Below are 20,078 nucleotides of genomic sequence, written 5' to 3' on the forward strand. Positions count from 1 at the left end.
TACAACTTGCAACATTTTGATGTAGCATTAAATTTTTCTAACCCTTCTTACTGCCTACGGTAAATAAGTTTTTGTATTGAGTTGGCAATTCTCAATAGAATTTCGTGTCTTTTGCAACGGTGCAAATTTTTTTTTGATTGTGGGCTTTTTGATTAACACAACTATGCCACATCCGCAGTGACAGCAGATAGCCGAGCCGAACAGAATTTGATTAACAATTGTTGCTGAAACAAAAACAACCACCAACAATTAAGTATGCTAATTAGATATGCCAAAATATTTGTTGAAATATACAAATGTGAATATGTTTCTATATGTATAGATATACTCGTATGTATGTATGTAGATTAGGGTGAACCGAAAAAATTTTTTTTTGCTTAACCTGAGGGTAAAACTTGTAGATTTTAAAAAAACAAAATTTTTTAAACAAAATAAAATTTTTTAAAAAAATTGTTTTTTTTAACATCTAGAGGCGGCCTACTTACTTTTAAAGTAAAGATTCGAGTTAAAATTTTTATATCGTAAAAAATTTTTGGTAAGTGTTCTAGAAGCTGTGGAGATTCCTCTTTCTGGTCAGTTAAAAGATATCAACTTAAAAAAAGTTTTTATGATCATTATTGGAAGTTTAAAAATAGTCTTAAATGACAACATGCTTTTCTTAAGCGTTAAAATAAATGCTGAAGTCAGAAACCGTCAAATTCGGTAATTTTTAAATAAATGTGAAGAGTTTAAATCAAAAAAACACTTTTTTTGTCCAAAAAATTTTAACTCGAAATTTACTTAAAAAATGAGTGAGTTTCTAAAAATTTTATTTTTTATAATCTACAAATTTTACCCTCAGGTTTAAAAACAAAAATTTTTTTTCGCTCCACCCTAATGTATATGTATATCATATTTCAATATTATATATTGCCCAAAGCATTCGCACATAAATTGTTTCAATTCACACCAACATCATCACCGAAAGTCTGTGATTTTGTAACCTTTCCGGTCTGCGACTAGACAGCTAGACAGTTAACCGATTTTGATGGAGGCGTTCAATTAATTTAAGTTTTGGTTTGGCATTGAAGAGACTGGGCGGATTATTTCGTTGGCTTCAGGCGGACCAGTAATTTTTTTTTTTTTTTTGGGTAATGACAACTCTGATTTGCTGATATTTGTACATATTTCCTTAATAAAAACTATTAATACGAAGGTTGCCTTTTATATTTCGGGATTAATTAACAAAAACAAATTTTTACCATCGAAAATCGCTTTATCGTTTTTCAAAATATTCTCCATTAGTTCATATACACGTTTTTATGACTTTAAACCAATTTTCGAAGCACCTCTGGCACTCTGCTACTCATATACAAAACATGTGTTCTGAACGCATCAAATGTCCCTACAGGTGTCGAAAAACGTTGACATCTTAGTTTAACTTTTATGTACGGGAATAAAAAGTAATTTGGTGCCGAGTCAAGACCATACGTTGGATGACTCATCAGATCGATGTTTTGTGTACCCAAAAATTCAGTAGTTTCAGTCGATGTGTAAGAGTTCGCACTGTCATGGTGAAGAGTGACCCGGCTTCGGCGATTAATTTTATTGATTTCTTGAAAGACAACTGGCAAACAAATTGCTGTTCACCAATCAGAATTTACTGTTCTGCATTATTCTAGTGGTATGGTTGCGACATGTCCAGTTTTTCCAAAAAAAAAACAGGCAACTATTTGTTTGAAGCTGCTTCGTATGCCAACAATTTTTGTTCGGCTCATTTTGAAACATCCTTACAGTCGACTGCTGTTTACTCTCAGGCTTATACGCGTAAGTCTACGATCTATCACCTGTCACGATATCATAGACGTATTTCAAAGCACCGCTATCGTATTTTTTAGCACTTCTCTGGACCAATCGACATTAGCATTTTTTTGAGCGTTGGACAAATTGTGTGGGATTTAACGAAGCACAAATTGTTTTTACAGTCAGATATTCAAGCAACATTGAATTTATACTGGCTATTGTTGCCTCAATCTCACGATAGGTCACATGGAGATCTTGCAATATCAATTCGCGTACAGCAGAAATAGTTTCCGGAACAACAACTGATTTTGGATGACTGATTCGATAAATATTGATACTTGATGAAACTTAAACGCTAAAAGTTTAATTAAGTTCATCGAAGCAAAGTTGCTGAGTTAATCCACGTCGAAAGTTGTCAAAAATAAATGCTCGAAAATTTTAGCGATTTTTTCCGATTCTAAGTTAGGTATACTATGCCACAAAAATCTTCTTATTCCTTAGCAAGATAGTCCTATTGTTTTGGCAACTATTTTTCTCCAGATTTTCCGATCCAATAACGCGTCCTCAGTTCCTCTCTTTGAGGTCACCGATAGCTGCATATTTTCTTTGATCTGCGCTTAGTTCGCTCCCCATATGGTTGTTTTTTAAAGACTTTATCGATGCTCTTTAATTTAACATTCTTTCCATGTGGTCAAGGCAGCGGGTCCGCTGCGTTCTTATGAATTTTGCAGCATTTTGTTCCTATGTAGTTCATATGATACCATGATATATATGGACTACAACCACGTCTACTTCCCATATTACACAATTTTGAATTCCATCTGATTCTTTCACTTTTTTTTGTTGAATATCATTATTCTATAACATGAATACCGAAATTTGAGGTGAGTTGAAAAAATAGAAATAAAAACTATTTTGCCGAAATTCAAAAATTCATATCTTTGAAACAAAAAATAACACCGCTCCGAAAATTACAAAAAAATGTTTGATATGTTAGGGGTATAATATAAAAAATGTTGAGGCCAACATTTTTCGGCGATGGTTACTTTTTATGACTTTGAAAAATTCAAAAAATATTTCCCATACTTTTAAGTGTCCTCTGAAAACGCACCAGCGTTATTTATTTATCATAGAGTCGTTTACTGAATTATTAAATAAATCAACTCATAAAATCGGAAAATCAGCAAAATTTTAAATTTTTTAAGACAAAATTTTTTAAGACAAAACTTTCCACCAAAATTCCTTCGAATCTGTGGGATTGCGTCCAACTATTTGTCGATTTGACATGGAATGACCCATATGTTTGTTAACGGTCATTCGTCGGAAATGATTATTCAAAGACTTTGACTGCTTCTAATTGCTTGATAGTCTTCAATCATATTAACTCAGTTTTCAAAGCCTTCCTTTATGGTTTCCAGTCTTAAAACCTTCAAAAAAGCATCACAACTCCTAAAAGCTGCGCACAAGTGGTGAATTGACACTATAAAATGTGTGGCAAGTCAACACATTCTTATAATCTCAAAGATTTTCTTATGCTATGTTTTTACTTTTCCACCACATATATTTTTGGTATTGCTTTGAATAAAATCGAATATTTTCCTGATGGGCGAAATGATTTTCGAAGTAATAGAAAAATAAACATATGTAGATTATCAATTAAGCCTGCTAGCTAATAGCAGCATGAAAAAGGTGGTGTCATAACATAGATATTTTATGATTTCGAAGTACTTTCAGCTTCAAAATTAGTTTTCAAAGATGTTTTTCAAAAGTAGAACAAGCGAAAGTGAAAAGATAAACAAAATGTAAACGAGACAAACAATTTTGCTTTCAATTCCATCGATATAAATATATAGATACATATGCATACAATCACACATGCAACACTATTCAACTGCGGAGCAACAAAACTTGTCACCAACGACAGCACATCCACGATTGTCGTCAGCGCCAACATCCAATTAAATGCAAATTTTTTAGAAATCGCAACTACTTTTGATGGCGACTGATTTCGCCTGCCATTGATGGCCGTGTCTCTTCAAGTAAACTATTGGCAACAACAACAACACAGCGACAGGCCTTGCAGTCAGCAGCAGCGGCAGCCACTTTAACGGTGGCAATTGTTGTTTTTTTTATATTTATATTTTAGTTGTTGTAGTCTACTTATTTATTTTGTTGTTTCTATTATTGTTGTTGTTTGTATTATGGTGTTTTTTTTTGTTATTGCTATGTTAATTGTACCGGCACAGCGTTGCCGCTGGCGACAGTGGAACCAATAAAAGCCACCCACCACGCCGATGTGGCACGGCCACCATACGAAAACAACAACAACAAGCAGCAGAACAACCACAACGATCCACAAGCAATGTGGTTGCACGCAGCACACTTGTTTGGTGATTGTCAGTCGCGGCTAACGATATTGTCACCGGCACAGTCGTACATCTGATGCGAAGGCCCAGATATGTTTGTCTGTCTGCCGCACATTTTGGTTTTGGCCGCCACCGCTTTATGGTGGACGCGCCACACTGACGACTGTGGCGTAAAATTCAAATTTATGCTTTTCTTAATGCAAATGGAGCGCATTCGTTGCGGAGGCGTGCGCGCATAATAATCTATATAAATGCTTAGACGTACACATATATATATATATACACACATAGATTTATAAATACCTATACTTATATATATATATATATAGATATATATTGTAGACCTGCAATTACTTCCCTTCAAATCTTTAATGTGACCATAAAATACGCTAAGCACTTTGCTAGTGAAAATGCAAGCGTACAAGGGCGAGAATGCGAAAGAGAGAGTGGTTTGATATCGAAAACAAAAGTTGCCATATGATTTTGTTTTGACAAATCAATATGGATTTTTAAGCGACATTTTTATACACACTATTTATTACGAATCTTACTTTATTTATATTTTACGTCAATAAAAATCAAAACAAACAAATCTGCATTGCATTGCAAATCCCATTTATCATATGGCTATCCTCCACCCTCCTCACCGGCAACGCGCTCGCAAAAATCGGTTTTCTTCCGTTGCTGCCTTTTTAGGCGATGATTTATGGGTTCGCTCGCACCGCAATGAGTGCATTTTCGCCATCACCAGCACCATCACTAGCACCATCACTCGCTCCATTACGACCAGCCGCAGTCTAGGCCTCAGTCTCGACAACGTCATTGGCATCGCTGCAGCCAACGTCAGTGGCATCACGAGATGAAAGCAAAAGTCAAAGGCATAAATTTCATAAAGTTGCAACGCTGACAAGTGATGTACATAAATTTCATCGCTGAAAAACGTAGCAGACTCTAAGCGTAGCGCTCATATATAATAGACTTGGAGATAAAAAGAAATTAGTGCGTGTACGATTTGATATTTGAAGGCAGTAAAATATGCAAAATATTTACGAAAACATTTAACAAATTTCAACTTTATGTGTTGCCTAATGAATAATGGCATACTTCTGATGAAGAGATTTCGTTGAAATTGGTTTTTGAATTTTATCGTAATTTTTCAAAGAAATTTTAATGTGAAAATAAGTAAAATATAACAGAAGACATTTAGATAAATAGATTTATACAAATGTCATGAAGATTGATACGAATTTGTATATGTTTCGAAAATTTTCATACAGTAAACAAATATTAAGTTTGCAACAATGTTTGTTACACCCATCGAACCACTATAGCTAAGTAGCAGATCAGCTTGTTGAGCTGGCTTGATTCCCAACCATACAGTAATGAACCACCAACGTCGGAGATATCGATCTGAAATTTTGCATATGTCCTTTTCTCCACAATAAGCTGCTCATTTGTGGGAATCGCCGATATCGGATCACTATAGCATATAGCTGAAATACAAACTGAACGATTGTAATTAAGTGCTTGTATGGAAATATTTTGTATTTGACAAGATATCTTTTTCCCTTTTGAATATATGCTATATCTGAAGCAACATTTTAAAAATTTTTTTCTTTTATTTTTACAGATCACCTCTTCATTAACATCGCTTGAAACTGTAGAGGTGAGTACTTTCCAACATATATGTATTTATTTTAAGAATAATTTTCGGCTTTCATATGGTAAGACTGGCACCAATGAAAATATTCTATTCTATTCACATATTTGGCACTTAAAAATTGTCAAAACTTCACAATAGTGAACACATTACATACATTAAAGTAATCAGGTCAACTGCGGTATGGTGGGTGGCAGTTTAATTGCTTGTAGTACACACCTTTAAGACTACTTGATTTCACCAACCGCCAGCAGCCACCAGCTAATTATCACTGAATGAAGAACACACACATACAAAGTATTATTGCGCGGAAACATGAGAAACTGCTCACTTCCGCACTGTAGCGACCGGACAGACGACAACGTCAAACAAACCAACAAAATCTTAAACTGCCTTCATCTTAGACTCACCAGTACATAATTATATAGTTATTGTAAATATAAACTGTCGCTGTGGCATTGGCGCTCTGCGCATGCTCTGTGGCGCGAATAATGAAGAAGGGACGTTGTCAGTGGCTTCTCTTCGACTACCAAGTGAAAATTCTAAAATTCTTAAATTCGAAAATTCTTTTATGCCCGTGTTTCCTTTGTAATTATGTCTTCAAATTAAAACTTCATTAAGTGCAGACATAGCGACACACACAGGCATCCTAACATTTATACCGGTAGTAAGAAATTTAAATTTGCTGACTTTATCTGTCATCATTTGTGGCGAACAATGCAAGCGAAAATCTGGTGGAAGCCAAAGAAACTCACCAACACTGACTATGAATTGTAACGAACGTCCGGCCGTGGCGTGGCGAGTGGGGTCAGTGTGCTAAGATAAGATTTTAATGACAATTTTCTCTACATACTAACTGCTATTATATTTTTAGAATACAAACAGAGAGTTAGACATTCTTTGTCTACCAATGCAACTGCTTACTCTTCTCTTATTTAATGTCTTTCTTACAAGTAGTTTATAGCTTCAAAATTACATAATTGCTGAGGCAATTAATTTTTCACTGGTGCTTACATGATTCGTTATATTAATATATACATACATATATGTATACGAACATTTCACTATGTTAAAGTTAAAATATTTTTATTGTGGTAATAAGTGTATAAGTCCACGTTTACTATAGTCGCAACAATAAATTCAACACTGCTTTTATGCAATAATTTAAATTAAAACATTATAAATAAAAAATGTGGCACTACAACCAGTCTTTTAGGTATGCATCGATGGCACCAAAGCTATAATACGTTTCACATATACAAAAGACTCCACACAAGAACTTGCTTTTGATCGGCCAGTTTGTATAGCAGCTATAAGCGGTACTGGTTCGATATCGGCGCCTCCGACAAATGAGCAGCTTCTTGAGTAGAAAAACATGCGTAAAATTTCACAGCGATATCTCAAAAATTGAGAGCCTAGTTCGCCTATATACAGATAAAAAGACGGGCGGACATAGCTATCAACTCAGCACGTCACGCTGATTATTGATATATATACTTTATAGAAATCCAATGCTTGCTTCTGTGCCATTACAAACTTCCTGTAAAACTTATTATACCCTGTTCAGGGGTATGGGGATGAGATAATACCAAAGAAAAATATATAAATAATATGAACTCAAACTTACTTTTTTCTAGAATGTGTACTTTTTGTAATTGTAAATCCTTATCACACCAAACTCTGACTAGTAGAGCTAAATTCAAAGAGTCCAAATTTAGCATCATCTTTTTATGAGTTTTACGCAAAAAAACGACGTGAGAAAGCTTATCATTGCTTGCTTCGCCACTCATGGCTTTGTAGTCTCCTTCTGAATGATCTCCACAGAACTAGTCAACAAACGAATCCAATCATCGTGCTATTGAAGGTATTTGTTTTTACTCAGATATTTAGGGCGATTGCTCTCCATATTTTGTTGTTAGTTTATTGAAGTTATTTAATTTTGTTAACCCACATTGAATATTGTGCTAAAATAATATCAAAAAGTACTAACGGTACTTCGCTTCCAGTATCATACACAAACATTTTTGCTCAAACCTAACATATTCAGACCATGATGAAGATAAAATATACTATATATTCACAAGTTAGCAATAAAAACATAAATATAATCAGTCTAGCGCGATATACTCCAAAAATAGGTTAAATATTCAAAATTTGTATTATACATATGTAATTAGCAGATAGCTCCATAAAAGCTCTGCAAATTGTACTAGGTAAAAAGCTTCAGAAAAGCTCTGCCTATTTTACAACATATACATATATATATACTATATAATATCACTGCATATTTTTTAATATAAAAAGCTTCACAAAAGCTCTTCATAGCTCGAAAGCGGCTAAAAGCTTTTAAGACGTTCAATTCGAAAACTTGTCTTCTGATTCAAATTACGCGTCCATTTTAATTGCGAAGCAATGACTTTACTTGTTATTTTTTTCCAAAATAATTTCCAATACTTTTACGATAGTTTTTAAATGACTTACTTCCGTAATTGACAAAATACAACATATTGACAAATATTGTTTACGCAACACATATTTGTACTTCCGTTTACAAATTTTAAAGATTTACCTTTTCTTTATAAATTCTTGTTTATGCTTTTTTTTCTCAGTTTTATTTTGAGAAAGGTGCTTTCGTTAAACAACCAACAAAGGAAAGTTGTCACCACTAAATAGCATTACCAGCAACGGGTGAGCTTTTCCGTGGCCGTCACCTTGCCACAACTGCAATCGACTGCATTTCATGGCCTATAGCCAATTTTATCATCCCCATAACGGTGTGAATCATTAAAGTTTTCATTCACTTTTCCAAAGCAATTTCGCATTGTTTGCATTGAACGCGCCTATGAAATATGCATGAGCCTGCTATGTGTGCTACCATAAAAGGTAAATAAATAATAACTAACACTCGCTAAATGATAACCATAAAAAAATGGCAAACGAAATACGAGAAAAAAAATATCCTATAGAAACAATTAGAAATTAAAATTGCATTAATGGCTTGTTCGGCATCGCTTCGAATTCGATTGTGTGGCAACGCATGGGAATTGTTGACATTGCTGTTATTGGTTGTGGCAATAAAATTGTGGATGCCACTGCAGTTGTTGTTCACTATTACGAGTATATGTTGTTTGTTGTTCTCCTTGCACTTACTTTGCGTTGGTCAACTAGTAGCCTGGCGGCTGACGGTCACAAAGTCAATTTTTATTACTTCCATAATAACTTACATACTTACACACACTAAAACCAGGCAGATGCTTTATTATTCAATGGAAAATGTGGCATCACCGGATGGCTGTTTGGAAAGTGCAGCACTACTTATGTGCGTATGCGAGCATATTTGCCAACGACAATGTTGCAATAAGAGTCAATATTATTTTTGTTGTTGGCCTAGACAAAGTGTTGGCTATATTATATATGAGGAATCGCAACCAGCAATAAGTAAAGTTAATAGAGTTGCTGCAACAAAATTGCGCCTCAAATTGTATTTGTAGTAGTGTTGAGGAGTTTTCACAATTATTGACTACTGGAATCAGAGGCCACCTATCAAAGTGTTTAAGTGCTTCATAAACATAAGTAAAATGTCATGTACATATTTGACATTTGATCGAGGTGCGATAAAATTGTTTACTTATTCTAATTAGCGGATGCTCAAGCGAAGAACCTCAAATATTGGTATAAATATGTATTAAGGTGGTACTTCTTTGGTACATATAAAAAAAATTTAATTTAACTATTTTTTAAATAAAGACTAACGGAAAAAAATATTTTTAAATATTAAAAAAAAATATATTTAAAGCCATCTATTTTAAATAAAGATTTTCGAAAAAAAAATTATCGTTAAAATTTAATAAAAATAATTTTTGAAGAAAAAAGTTTTAAATTTTTTTTTTATATTTCAAATAAAAAAATCATAAATAATATTATATAATTAAATGCTTATGTGAAGAAACCCAAATAGGGTTATAAGTATGTATTATGGTGGCACTTATTTATAACATATAAAAAATCATAAGTAAATGTATAACCAAATTGTTTTAAAGTAAAGATTTTTCTAAAAAATAGTTTTAAAATTTAAATAAAAATGTTTTTTTTTACCTTTAAAAAAAAGTTATAAAATTATGTTTTAATATTTTTAATAAAAAAATTCATAAATATTAAAACTAAATGCTTATGCTATTATAAAACTCACATATAAACAAAAAATTTATGTAAAGATTTGTTTTAATATTTTTAAATAAAAATTCACAAATATTACGAGTAAATACTTTTATAAAAAACCACCTATAAACAAAAATTTTAAATAAAGATTTTCGTATACATAATTTAAAAAATTATGAAAAATTTGTTTTAATATTTTTATTAATTTATTCATAAAGATTACAAGTAAATTCTTTACGTAAAAATAACTTTTTCGAAGAAAAAAAATATTTTAAATATAATCGTATTATTTAAAAAACAATTTTTGAAGAAAACTATTTTTGTAAACAGAAAATTCATCAATATTTCAATGAAAGCTTGACAAAAATCTTGTCACATTATAAAAGATTAATCACAAGTATAATACTTATTTTTATTGCCCTTTAATTATTTTAAAGCTGTTATCATAATTCGAGCAAAAAGTAAATGTCAGAACGTAGAAAAAACTATAAACGAAATTTTTTTTACTTTGTATGTAATTTCGAACTTTTCAGGTATTTTTTTTTTTTTTTCTGTTATAAAACTATATATTTGATGTAATGTGCCATACGCTTATTAGCATTGACTACTTTCACTTTTTTTTTCTTTTATAGAACAGCATTCATAAAATAATGCCCCACCCTTATATTAACCTACTCCACTCTTGCTTGTGTTTTTAAAAAATTACCTGGTGGTCTCTGTTTGATTAACTAAGTGTTTCTTGTTTGTTCTAATCAATGACATCGTGACTACTTGTACTCATACCAACCTAACCCAACAGTTATCAGGTATGTACGAGTATACAACATGAACTTACTGTAAATTAAAATTTTACTACATAACAGTAGACTTTTGAGCATAGTATGTAGATACATACATACAATGTGCTAAATTTTTATAAACGAGTATTGTAGAGATACATTGCATAAGAAGTGGCATTGATTTCATTATTTGGTTTCCGGATCGAGTAAAGAATGCTAAACATCTTGAGAGTACTCAATATCTCACTCATATTATGAATAAAATGCAAGCCAGAAGTCATACTCATAACTTTACAACAATAACCTCAAAAACCTTAAATCAATGGCTCTCAAAATAAGATCGAGTTTAGGGATTTTTGGACCTCTGCCAATGGCTGTCATAGGAGTTTTTAAGCAAACTCTGAGTTTACTTCAACATATTGTTAGGTATTCAATTTACTATATAGTATATAAACAAAGGTTAACTGTCAAAATTTTACATTTCTTTTAAGCAATACAGAGTTGAATTTCCATAAACCCCAAAAAATAGTGTTTAAGAAAAGTTCGAGTTCGAGTTTAACGCTAAGCTCCGAAATAGCCAATAAACACGAGTTAATCACACATTGGATTGTGTTTAGTGTTTAAGAAGCTTGAAAAGCTCCTGAAATCAAACTAAAATATTCCATCTGCACAAAAATAACAATTACCACTCTACGTGAACCAAATATATCACAGTTGTTATTTTTGTTCTTAAATATTATATAAAGTTATATTTATATATTCGAACAGCGGGGAAAAAGAGTTTACTCTTTTGTGTTAAGCTTAAAAGGGACATAAAATAAGTAAAACCGACAAAACAATAAAAGCGGCAATAAAATTATATAGGTATATAATGGAACCCAAGCGGCATTTAGTAGAAAATCGTCTATGATATATAGCACACATGTATGTATGAGTAAATGTATGTATATTTATATCCAAATTACTAAATGATACACCAAAATACAGACACATGCGGACAATTTAAATTGAAGTGCTTCGTGTAAGTTTGATGATTATTGCTGGACACCATAAAAAAAGAAATAGTAACAATCCTTTACAATTACATACATGTAAAGGTATACATAATCGTACATAGTATATATTAAGGTGGAGCGAAAAAAATTATTTTTTTTGCTTAGCCTGAGAGTAAAACCTATAGATTATAAAAACAGAAACTTTTTGGACAAAAAAAAAAATTTTTTTACATCTAGAGGCCCACTCAGGTTTAAAGTAAATTTCGAGTTATAAGGAAAGCATGTTGTCGCTTAAGACTTTTTTTAAAACTCCAATATTGACCACAAAAATTTTTTTAAGTTGATAACTTTTTTTGGCCAGAAAGTGGACTCTCCACAGCTTCTAGAACACTTTTTTTTAACTCGAAAATTTACTTTAAAACTGAAAACCGCCTATAGATGTTAAAAATACATTTTTTTTGTCCAAAAATTTTATTTTTTTAAAATCTACAAATTTTACCCTCAGGCTAGGCAAAAAAAAAAAATTTTTTTTCGCTCCACACTAGTATAATTATATACCGAAGTAAGCATAGAGAAAATATTAAGCTACAAATAATCAAGCTGTGCCGTCACAGTCGGGAGATTAATAGCTGACCAAATTCACTTTCCAGCAGAGTTAAAAGAAATTAATGATCTCTTGGATAAATGTCTGAGTCTGATAGGTGTTTATTTTGCTTATGAGTTCAGCACTACTTGAAAGCTTTACTATTTTAACAGATGAAAAGTGGTAATAAATATATTTGATGATATTACGAGTTTAATAGGGAGTTAAACTATTTTTAATAATTTGAGAAAAAACTCAATATTAATTGTATAAAAAGTGCTTTATGAAATTTATTTCATAGACGATATTTAAGTATATCAGAAAATTTAACGCGGCTTCAAAGTGCTAATTTTAGGGAAAAATTGCTTTTATTCTAAATAAAAAAAAAAAAATTAGATGACTAAAACTTTTGTTGTTTTCGTTTTTTTGTGTTAAAAAATTATGTATAAAATCCATCCACTCGGTTTAATTTTACTTTACTTCAGCATTGCATTCCTATTTCGTCAAGTTTGCTCCCAAAAGTTAGGTTTCAACTGATCAGTCGCAGTTGGTTTATCACTAGAGACGACTGACTTGGCATACTTATATCCAAAGTAGTCTAATGAAGTTAAATTTAATGATATGTATCAGAGTCCAATTGATAAGTTCATTTCTCGATATACTTGTAGTATCTAAATCGGACTGGGCGTGACGTCGATCACTTTTAAGTGAAATCCCTAACTCAGCAGATACCCGTCCTATTTCAATCAAATTTAGTGCATAATATTTACTTGCGCCATCGGACTGACTGTTTCGCGCATAACAAAATTTTAAATTCAGATTTTTCCACTTTACAATATATAAATCAAGTACCCATGAAGACATCGTAAAAAAATTTAGCACAAATAGAGTTTTCAAGGTATAGCACGTCTCATACTAGATTGGTCAAATCAGCCTCCATATTTACAAGGTCCCAGATACCGACTATGTGGAACCCTTTGTTTATGGCTGACTTTTTACCGAAAATATCGTTTAATCTGTGAGGCACTTTAATAAAATTCGCATGACATATTTTCCTAATACAAATGTGCACCCGAGTCAATAATGGGTAAAATCAAGTCAATAGTTCCCCTAACCTCCAAATATTTTATATGCGAATTTCAAACTTACGATTGTCTCTATACCTTATATATTGGTCAATCTGTAAGTTATAATAATGATTTTCGAAGTATTTATATTAGGATGGAGCGAAATTTTTTTCTTTGCTTTTTTTGGAAAAAAATTTTTTTTTAACATTTAGCCACTCACTTTTAAAGTACAAAAAATATCCTGATAAGTGTTCTAGAAGCTGTGGAGAGTCCTCTTTTTGGCCAATTAAAAGGTCTCAAATTATAAAAAAAATTTGAGCTCATTATTGGAGTTTAAAACAGTCTTAAACGACAACATGCTTTCTTTAAGCGTTAAAATAAATGAAACAAAAACCGTAAAATTCGGTAATTTCTCCATAAATGCGAAGAGAATTTTGATGTCCAGAAAAAAGAAGAAATTTCGCTCCACCCTAGTATATAATATTGATAATGATAAAATCGGGTCAACATATCCATTAGTTCCTATATATCTTATGTAAGAATTTCAAAGTTCCGGTTAGTATACATCGTTAAATATGGGAGATTTCTTACCAAATTTAAATGAATGTATAATATTGGATATACTTTAGCTTAATGCCGATTTGGTGAAATCGGTCCACGCTTTGCCCCATCTCTCATATAGCATATATAATGACGTTCGTTATTCAAGCAGCGAATATGTCGGAGTTAGCTTCATAAAATTGCATGGAAACAACTTCTCGAGCATATTTGCATAAGGTCATATGTTCATGCAAACAAACCAGGTCATCCCCTAACCACAACATAGCCGATTTAGTGATTTCCGACATTCTACCTGCCTTTAAACTCTCTTTGTTGTTTAACATGTGTGACGTTTTAATCAAATTAAGTGGTTATTTTTCTTAAACATAATATAGCTTGGCGCTGGATATGAATAATATCTGGCTTAGCGATTTTTGTAATTTTTTTTTCTCTGGACAACTGAGGAAAACCTCATAAACTCCGTTCGATTGCATCCGGAATAATCTGATTCTTGCTGGAAACTTCTATGAGAAAAAAAATTTTTTTTTCATATTTCGATATGTTATACCTTTAAAAATAATATACTCAAATTTTAAATCGATATCTCAAATTGCTTTTGACATAGCCAACTGCTATACTTCCGCGGCTCTCGTTACCGCTGAGAGTAATAAATTATTTTTAGGGTATTAGACCTGCACTTAGCCAAAGAGCCGTTGTTTTATTACTTCAAGTTTTTTACCGAGATTTTACTATGCACTAGAGTAAAAAGTTTCAGATCTCACCAGGTGTAGTGAAAGCAAACAGAGCTTGACGCAGCAACGCATAATGCAACAAAGTGAGGTGCAACAATTTAAAAAATCATTAGAAGCGTAACAGATAAAAGGACACTTGACCGCAAAAGTGCCAAAATGTTAGAAAAAAAACAATTGAAATTGAGTAGTCGACAGCTGCAATTGTACTTTGTGCAGCGTGAAGAAATCTGAGCCTCGTAATTACGCATTGGGCAACCAGAAACCGACACCTCATGTGTTAACACTTTTAATCCACAACAATTATAATTATGCAGAAGAGGCAGCTAAACAAGCCAACTCACTGGGATATTAGACAGCGGGCGATCAGCAAAGCCGTTAAACAAAACGGTAACAAAATCACGCAGCTGCACTGGAGCCGAACTTCAAATGCACTTTCGATTTTCACCCAAAATCAACATCAAATACAACCATAATGATAGTGCAGCAATTTTCTAGCACACACATACACACTTGCAACATAACTGTAATTTTAGGCTTACGCACATATCAAACGGAGTAGTCGAAATGTTATGTTATAGATCAGCACGTTGTCGCTGCTTTATTGTGATTGTTGTTGTTGTTGTTGCTGACTCTTAAATGCCAACATGCAATCATAATCTGTTGCACGTTGGCATACAACGCTAACAACAGCAGCAACAAATGCTCAAACAAACATTAACAACTGCACACAAAATATGCATTTTGCATTGGCAGCAGGCGTTTATAACTCGATCACAGCTGTCCGTCTGTCGGTACACTTAAGTGAGAAATGAGTGTGCGAGTTTTAATTTTTGTAATTTGATTTACTTGTTACTTGCAAGCACAGCGCTCTGTGGTGGTTTTTTTTTTTTTTTGTACCAGAGCGTAATTGTACGGCACCCAAGGGTATTGTAGCTCTGTAATCGAACGGTTGTTGGTAATAATATAAAGTAATAGAAATAGATATACTTATGGAGTTAGGAGTTTAAAAATGTTCAGTTAAAAGAGAAAAATTTGTTTCGCGATATTCTGATTTTTCGAAAAGCAATTAAGATATGTCGAGAAGACGAGCTTTATAGGTTTCTAAAACTCGAAAAAGAAATCAGAAGTTTGGTCGTAGTGGAGTAACTCATAGTAAAGGATCCCTGCTGATCCCACAAAAACGTCGAAAAACCTTACTTATCGTCAATTCTGTCTTGGCCACCGTTTGAGCCGGTTCACTGCGTTTCGACTACAACCGCTTTCGTTTCACGTTGGCGTAAGTGACCCACCTTTCATCAGCAGAAACCATCCACAACAATTAACAGTTGAAAATTCGGTCCATGAGGATTTTTTTTCGTTAGGTTGTCTGTCAACCATACATCAAACCATTTTTTATATCCACCCGTATTTAAATGTATTCAAGGGTTTCTTCTTTTTGTGCAAGACAATCGAAGCAGGGCTTACATAATTGTCGGACTCGATGGTTTCCATTATTTTCACCCGATTTCACCCATTTTCACACTGTAGGTAGTGGGGTTTTGGAGAAACGTACATTAAACCTATTAGGGGCGGGACTACGCCTTTAACTAAAAATGCCCCTCCTTAATGTCATCCTGTGTACCAAATAACAGTCTTGTATCTTATTGCGGAGCTTAGTTATGGCAATTTATGTGTTTTTGATTAATGTCGTTTTGTGGGCGTGGCAGTGGTCCAATAACGCCCATCTTCAATACCAACCGTCTTACGGTACCAAGAAACATGTGTATCAAGTTTCATAAAGATATCTCAATTTTTACTCAAGTTACAGCTGCCACGGACGGACGGACGGACAGACAGTCAGATTTCAACTCGTCTCTTCATCCTGATAATTTATATATATATAACTCTATATCTAACTCGATTAGTTAGGTGATACCAACAATCGTTAGGTGAGCAAAACTACTATTTTCTGTAGCAACAGGTTGCGAGAGTATAAAAATAGTCACTTTTGATTCCGTTTATCAAATCACAGAAATAAACCGGAAAAGATCCGCCCATTTTCGAAACTCAATATCTTGTATAAATCTGGTAACAAGCACATTCTATCAAATGTCTTTTTAAGCAAAACTTGAAAAGTAGGCTATATTATAAGAAAACCTTTAGTTTTTAACACGCAAAAGGAAAAACGATCAGCGGGACGAGCTGAGGCGATTTAGCTATGTTCGTCATCCTGCCGGTGTGTATATACGCTAATAATCCCGCAGTTTTTAAGATATCGATCTGAAATTTTGCATATGTATTTTTCTCAACAAGAAACATCGAAATCGCCTATATCGAACATATATAGCATAAGTACCATAGCTGTCATACAAATTGACCGATCCAATTCTAGTCCTTGTATGGAAAACTTTTTTTTTTTGACGAGGTACTCTCTCTGATGTGATGGTTATTATAACTATAGCATACAATGAGGTATACTAGGAAGAGTATCGTAAGAAGATTAGAAACATTAAGAATTTCCTATGAAATCCAAAATAGTGATCTCCAATCAGGTTCAACCAAGTTGAAATTCAGCACCTGTACCATTATTTGCGGTTACGTTTGAACTTTGTTGCTTTGTTTGTTATTTGCTTGTATCATTTTTAATTTTATGCTTTATTTTTGTTGTAATTATATATGTATACTTTTTTCAATATAAACCGTTATTACCTTTATGTTAAACACAAGCCGTTGGTATTTAAATCGCAATGAACTGTCGTCGAGTTGGACTACATGCTATCTGTGGCATGCTATATTTTCCTGCGCACCATAATTGTCGATTTATTGCAAGCTATTTGCATGCAACTTGCGTTAATATTTCGACTCATTTAAGCGATATTTCAATTACATATGCACCGTGTTGAATTTATCGACCCACAACGGTTGTCTGACATTTATTGCGTTTGTGGCAAGTTGCAGAAATGAGCCAATAATTCTCTTTTGAGTTTTTGTTTTCGTAGCTTTCAACTTGCCGCCGAGACATAAGTGCACCTATAACTGTAATATTTACATGCGTACATACAAACGTTGAGTTTTAGTTAACATTACTGTTATTCAATACCTCCAATAATAAAAAAGCATGCTGAAAATATCACTGTACATACATACAATTTTTCATAAGTATATTTATCGGAAATGCCAAATGAAAGTTAAGGTCGTTCCACGCACTAACAGCGCCGCTCGAAATCTGCCTCTTTTCTTACAACTTAAATAGTAATATCAATTTTTTTTTTAATATTATTTTCGCAATACACGCAACAAAATTACTTACGTTGTTACGACACAATTTTATTTCGCATGTTTACATTTGCGTTCATAATAAATTTCTTTTATTTGTCTTATATGGAGACTTTTTTGTTGTTATCCGCAGCGCTACACGATTTCCAGCAATCAATCGAATATTTGTGCGCCGTACGTAGATTTCTTGTAAATTTTGCAAATAAAAGTTAAATATACTTGTATGTGCGTTTGTATGGATGTATGTAACGGTGCTTGTCTTTGTTTGTTGTCTGCATAAATTTAATGGCATTTTAATGATACTTTTCGCAATGATTTAGTAGTTTATTCGTGGGTGGCGGAAATAGATACCGGTATTTACATACATACATATGTATGTACTCGTATGTAAGTGCATATACATATATATGTACGGCTGTTTTTTTTATAGTTTTTTAAACTGTTATTCCGTATGGCCTTAGTGCGTTGTTTCTTTATCAAATGGTGAAACCCAGACAACCTTCAGTTTTAGTTATTAAATTAGCTAGAGATTGTGTGTTAATGCAGTATTTTGATTAACGGAATCAACATAGAGAATATTAACTGTCCTTGTGCGTCCTTTTCAGTATACATGTATCGTTTATATAAAGCGTAAACAAAAATTATTATTTTTACATAAAAATGTTGAACTTTGTGTCTGAAAAAGTGTTTTTGCGAGGAGTTTTTCATCATCACTTTAATGTGAAGAAGGCCTCAGTCGAACGTCATCGCACTTTGTTTATTTGTCAGTTGTATTTTGTATTGTAAAAACGGAATCGACCAAATCGGACAACTATAACCTATCGAATCCTGTATAAGACCTATAGTGTAATATCTTTCTATGTAGAGTAAAAATTACCCGCTCTAGTACCCACAAACTTTGTTACATAGTATTTTTAGAGGATTTGTTTTTCTCCTCTGTGGTTACAACGCCTCCTTATTTAAATTTCAAAAATTCCTAGAAGACAACTGACTCGAACGTAGTCTTATAATTCTAAGTTGTCAAGTTTATAGAAATTTTTAAAAGCTAAAATTTTATTTTTGTTTACTCGTCCGCTTCAAATTTGATCAGCTGGTAAATATTGATGAAGACAATTTCCCACTTTATTTTCTAACCTCACTTTTTCGAGCGCTATATTGACTAAATGCAAAAATCATCGCTTTAAATTTCTTTTCATATATTCGCCCACATATTCTCCTACCTGCAACCTTCACCGCTATAAATTGCTGCCACAGCTGCTGCAGTCTTGGCACTCTGCTGTGCAACGCCAATAAAAATGTTGATGCACAAAAGAATAACAATTTTATTGCACTATATAAAGTTTGAGTGCAGAATAATGGAGCGAAGCAAGGCAACAAGTGGCGAAAGAAATAAGTGGGCCCACTGGAACAGGCAGAAGCTGGCGAAACGGTTATAAAATTCGCGCCACAAGCGAGTGCTTGCAACATAAAAAAGTGAAATATTCCCGTACTTATGGTATATACTATATAAATAGATGCTTATGGTATATGCATATTGTATATATATATATATGGATGCATATATGTATACATGGTATATAAATACCTGCATATATTTTAAACTAACCAACGTATATCTCTCACCAGCAGCAACAGCAGCAAACACCTGTCCACCTGTCGCCGCCGTGCAACACATGGCGTATGTGGAATGTATTTGCCCCTCACCCTCCAAATCCCGGGAAAAGCGAATGCCAAAGAGTTTATGTGCGTGTTGCCGATCTTATCGCTACCGACCACTTGTTGTTTGCCACATGCTTGGGCCACATGCAACATACGAGTTTCTAAGTACTTGCTTTGCTGAAAGTTGCCTTTGTTGTTGTTGTTGCTATAAAGCTTTTCTCTCCTGTGTGTTTTATTACCATGCTCACCAGTTCTTTGTTTTTGTTTTTGTTAGGCCGCTGGCTGCCCCTTTGTGTGCGTATAATAGTTATTGATTTTTATAGCAATATGATTATTCCTTGATTACCGGCGATTAAGCAGCAACTTTCTGCATAGACATCGATATTGCTGTTGCATGCTGTCGCCGCAGCTTTTAATACCATTCACAATAGTTGGTGGCAAATACTGTTAGCATGAAAGTGAATTTTTGAGTATTTTAATAC

General features: G+C 33.2%; 1 protein-coding gene across 1 annotated transcript in view; it reads left to right on the top strand.

Annotated features, from left to right (window-relative positions):
* ko (Stork-head domain-containing protein knockout) overlaps positions 1–20,078 on the top strand; it is a 280,842-nt gene that overhangs the window by 78,440 nt on the left and 182,324 nt on the right. The window contains exon 3 of the mRNA XM_014229640.3: positions 5,779–5,814. The gene's annotated coding sequence lies outside the window, so the exon portion shown is untranslated. The remainder of the gene's footprint in view (positions 1–5,778; positions 5,815–20,078) is intronic.

This window comes from Bactrocera oleae, chromosome 6 (genome assembly GCF_042242935.1).
Source record: "Bactrocera oleae isolate idBacOlea1 chromosome 6, idBacOlea1, whole genome shotgun sequence".
NCBI lineage: Eukaryota > Metazoa > Arthropoda > Insecta > Diptera > Tephritidae > Bactrocera > Bactrocera oleae.